The sequence below is a fragment of the Lucilia cuprina genome, chromosome 5, assembly GCF_022045245.1.
Source record: "Lucilia cuprina isolate Lc7/37 chromosome 5, ASM2204524v1, whole genome shotgun sequence".
NCBI classification, from domain to species: Eukaryota; Metazoa; Arthropoda; class Insecta; order Diptera; family Calliphoridae; genus Lucilia; species Lucilia cuprina.
Window position 1 is genome coordinate 56,253,485 of NC_060953.1, and position 5,296 is coordinate 56,258,780.

Here is a 5,296-nt window from a genome sequence, read left to right on the forward strand (position 1 = left end):
TTCAGTTCTAGTTCAGTTCTAGTTCAGTTCTAGTTCAGTTCTAGTTCAGTTCTAGTTCAGTTCTAGTTCAGTTCTAGTTCAGTTCTAGTTCAGTTCTAGTTCAACTCTTATTTAAATTGTTTCTCTAAAATATCAATTTTTAGTATATTCGCAGGACTTACATTACAGACCCTCTTCCAAAACATGTTGCGCATAAAAAAACTCGATTAATAGCTTCGATAGCGATACAAAGATTGCATCGTTTAACAAAATTACTTTTAACACTTTGAACACTTTTTTCTCCAACACGAAAAAAATAAAAATCAACTTACAACACACAAATTGAATTTCCCAAATATGTACGGGTACCGCTGCCACAATGGCAACGCATGATCTGAGGCAAAAGTAATCGCAATTTCCAACGCATGAAACGAATAAAATTAAACAACTCCTACAAGTTAGTTAGCCGCCAAAAAGAAGCAATAAGAATAAGAATCGAATGGTTATTTGTATGTATTGTGGCACATACGATTGCAACTGAGAGTATGTGGCTCACATTGGAAATTGGTATCATTGCAATACCATCAATTGTTATTTCACCTAACATGCCGCTGAAAATTTGCGATATCAAACCGTGCAGTTTAGTGAACTAAACTTTAAAACATTTAAAAGCCCCAAAAAAACATTTAAAAGCCAGCCAGACAGACATACAAATATTTGCCACAAATTGCAACGGAACCTGTAGCAAAGGAGACAAACAGAGAGAAAGAGGTACAGATGATGCGAGTACATGTCTTGATAAGGAAAAATTAAATAATTTTACACTTTAGCAGGATTATTGTTCTTGTTGTTGTTGTGGTTGATATTGTTGAGAGTTTCAAGATGCATGTTGTATGAGTATTGTGCGCGAAAAAACGATTATCGTTTTGCGATTGTTCACAGTCTTAACAAGCTCTCAATCTTTTGACGTACATAATTGGCCAAACATATAGAAAAGTTTGCATTAGCTGCAGCATCTTGGAGCTTGGCAGTTTAGTAATATTTGTAGCAAATAAGCCGCAGCATGCCATTTTACAAAATTCATACATTCATACATGCCATCCGTCTATCCGTCCGTCCCTCTATCCGCCTTTGACGCTGCATTGTTTTGGCTTCCTTACTTCTGTATGTCGGTAGTGTCGGTCTTTTGTGCTCCCGATTTTTAACAGATTTTTTGTGATTTTTGTTTTTTGATATTTGCCAAATAATATCTGGCCGAATGCCTGCCGTTTAAGTTTTAAGCTTTTAGTGTGTTGCAATGTTTGTGAATTTGCCACAAATTGTTATTGCTTAAGAATCTTGAAGTTTTTTTTCTTCGTTTGCCACTTTACTGCAACGAAAAGAATTACATTTCTTTTTACACCCCCCCCTTACTTGAGTTCCTCTTACTAAATCTTTACTAAAGAATTTCAATTGTAGTTTTGTTTTGTTTGCCGCATATGTTGCAAGTTGATTTAGTCGCCTGCTGTAACAATTGTTAAGTGCAGTGCAGCGCATTGCATTGCATTGATTGTGTTTAACCATGCCATTCATTTATCGCTTCTTTGGTATTTATTTTGAGATTTTTTTCTTTTTCTCAACATTTTTTTATACGTTAATAGTGGAGGAGTCAAATAATTGACAAACAATCACATAAATGTTTTAACGCAATACAAGTGAATAGTTTCCTTTGAAAGTGTTTAATGTGCCGCTTTTGAAAAGCAAAATTGTGCAGCATCTTCGAGGGTATTTTTATAGTGATCTTGTATGTATTGTGTTGTTGATTTGTTGATTTCAGTGAGTATTATATAATTTCTTTGAAAAAGTTGTATGTTTTTTTTTAACCGAGATTCTAAGGTTATGTTAGAAAAATTTCTGAGCAAGATCTTAGTGATCGTAGCAGATATTAGAAAAGAAGAAAAACATTAAGATAATACTCATTTGAAATCGGAAGCACATTTTATAAAGTAATCTATCGTTAACTGTTCTAAGGTAATCTGAGTTATCTTTAAGGTTTATGGAACAAGATTTAATAAAGATCGCTGTTAGATAAAATTTATAACTGATCGCGAATTGTCAGTGAATTTATGATTGAAGAACAATTTTGAAAATCAATAGACGATTTTAGATTTCTACTAAAAATAACCTTTATTTGCATGAAAACTATGAATGATCGCAGATTTTAATAAGATAAGTGTTATTTAAGGATCAATAGCACAACACATTTTTGACGGTTTTTCTCAATTGAAGCTTTCTTTAACTTAAGGATCCCTATCAAACTACTGATCACAATTTTAAAGATAATTTCATTAAGTTTAACACATAAACATCCTTTGAACTATGAGCAAAGAGGATTGAAAGGGCTTTTAATTGATCGATTATTTCACACAACTTCCCTTAATTGACAGAAGTCAAAGTGCTTTATGTTGATACCTGCTGTGTTGGCTTTACTTCACGGTGCAAATTGACACATTTTGCTCAGGTATCTATTCTAAACATTGCTGTCCATTTGGGCAACTTCCAAAATGTAAATGTTTCACATTCGTTTACAACCGCACATGGCTTGTATTCGATATTCTAAAATAAGAATCCTTCAAAAAAACCGATAACATATTATTACTCAGAGGTAATACACTGCGGTACATCTGGTCCCCCGGGGGCATATTATCTTGATGAAAGAACTCATCTTGGTGTGATTGCAATCCCGGGAAATAGAGACACTACAAGTTCCACTCGTCTATTGGGACATTAAACTGTTGGTGTCAATTCACTCCGAGACATTTCTTGGAATAATTTGAAATGGGATTGAACCTTAGAACCCCATAATCTGGCACTACGGGTGGCCAGTTGCTGTCAGAACTATTTCTTTGCTGGTCAGTTGGTTGAGGTTCCTATAAAATCCACGTAGTTGCTTTGGCTAAAAACCCAATTAGTTGGCCATCGCATCTGCGTGGATATAAACGGAAATATGCCTTCTTGCACTCTGGAAGTTAAACAAAGGGGGGGGGGTTTACTTGAACAAAGTGCATGTATACTGGACCAAAAATTTCATTGCATGTAAGATGCAAAATGGGGTGGTGGCAAGTCATTAAAAAAAGTCATTCATTGGTTGAAAAACACCGCCGTGAAATAAGCCCAACACGGCAGGTATTCACGTAAAGCACTTCAACATTTATTTGTTGCAAATCTGATACGAAAAGAATAAACCCTGAACATAACCGGGTGTAGAAGGAAAATTCAATGGTATCACTTCTATAAGATATCTTACATTCTTACACCCATTGAGAAAAGCATCTGACACACTCATTGAGAGAAACATCATTTAATCATTTCAAATTCTTAGACCCAAAGTTACAGCCCTGCGAGGTATCGCACTAATCCAAAATGATAGACTTTTCCGTGTATCAGTCTTTTAAACGACATTCTATTTCCTCGAATTTGAGTTTATACCTCACTTACCATATGCAACCATATGCAAAGGAACCTTTCCAACCCAGCAAAAATAGAACTTCCAAAGAAGCGAAAAAGAAGTAGAATCTCTCTATGGAAGTACTGAAAAGTACCTAAAGAAGAGATGATTTTAACACAGGCTTGTCATAGGAGGAGTGTTCTATTTATTTGATTCGAAATTCATTACATCTGAATTCATTCTTAGGAAGTAATTTTAATGTCCTTTTTTGGAAGTTTTTGGGAAGTGAAATTGTTGCTGTCGGTTCCCATAGTACTAAATTATGTGGCTCTCTCGTTACACCCTACGTCGTATCATTTCAAAGAAAGAGATACATTTGATCCTAGCTGACTAAAGGTTTAAGAAACCTTTGACCTACTTTCCAAATATGTAATTTTACAAATATTTTATAAAATTATTTTTATGCATTAATGAAATTTTTATACTTTGCTAAAATTGCAATCATAAATCAAATTTAATTGCACCGACGCCACAACTAGTAAGTGCAGACAAAAACCGAAATGAAATAAATTTAAGAAAAACGCATAAAATACAATTACGGAAGGACAAAAAAAGGAATTTGGAAAAGGAAAACAAAACAAATTACTTTCAAAATTAAGGGCCAAAGTAAAGCAGAAATATATTAAAACCACGAATTATTTATTTAGTTAAAAGAGTTTAGTAGCAAAACAGGATGACATCATGGGGCAAAATACAAAACATGCAACATAAAGGAAATTGTGTTAGATTAAATGTAATAGAATTTTCTATAAATACTAAATATATTTGAAGCTGATATCGATGTTGTTGTCAAAGTTATATAGACTTTAAGGCAGTTATTAAACATTTCAACATGTTCCATTGACAGATGATAAATTTATGAATACAATTTTTTCAAATTTATCATTTATCTTCTGCAACTAAATTTTCTAACCCAAAAAAAAATCTCAAATATTTACAGTACTTTATCATCCCACATTAAGTTAGCTATAACCATAAATATATATAAAGAGATATTTGTATTTTTCATACTAAAAAAAATTCGTAATAAATTTTTCATGAACCTGTCAATAAATGTGCAACATTGTTAAATCTTAGAAGGAACGTGCTCTTAAAACTTTATTTGCCAAAAAAAAAAAAAAAAGACTCAAAACAAAGTGGTGATCTCTAAGGACTGAAAATATTTAAAAAAAATAAACAAAACTAAAAAAATTCTTTGTTCTAGTTTTTTTTCGTTACAGCCAAGTGCGCAAGTGCAAGCAACACTTTTGCTCAATCGTGATCACCTACTAAAACCTAAGAAATGGAAGGAATTGGAATAAAAAGAATTGACCGCTGTTCTTTAAACTAAAACTATCAATAGTTATGAAAAACTTGCAAAAAAAACTAAATACTATAGAAGAACTCAATATTTGCACGTATTTTGTTATTTTTGTAGACGCTACTTTTTTTTCATCTTCCAACCACATATAAAAGGAAAATTTCTAAACAAGAAAAATACAATTTTAACACAAAAGCTGCCGCCATAACCACCTTCAATTTTTATTTTATAGCACTTCTGCAAGTTTTTTTCCTTTTGTCTTTTTTATGAAACCTTGTTCAGTGGTTGAGGAAGTGGGTGTGGGTATGTTGGACTTGTTAGGATCTATGTGATCATTTGTACTTTGTTAAAAAGAGTCAATTGAAAAGTGTATAAACACAAACCGAAATTTTTATAAAAATATAATTTTAATGAATATGTTTTATAATTTGAACTAGAACTGAACTAGAACTGAACTAGAACTGAACTAGAACTGAACTAGAACTGAACTAGAACTGAACTAGAACTGAACTAGAACTGAACTAGAACTG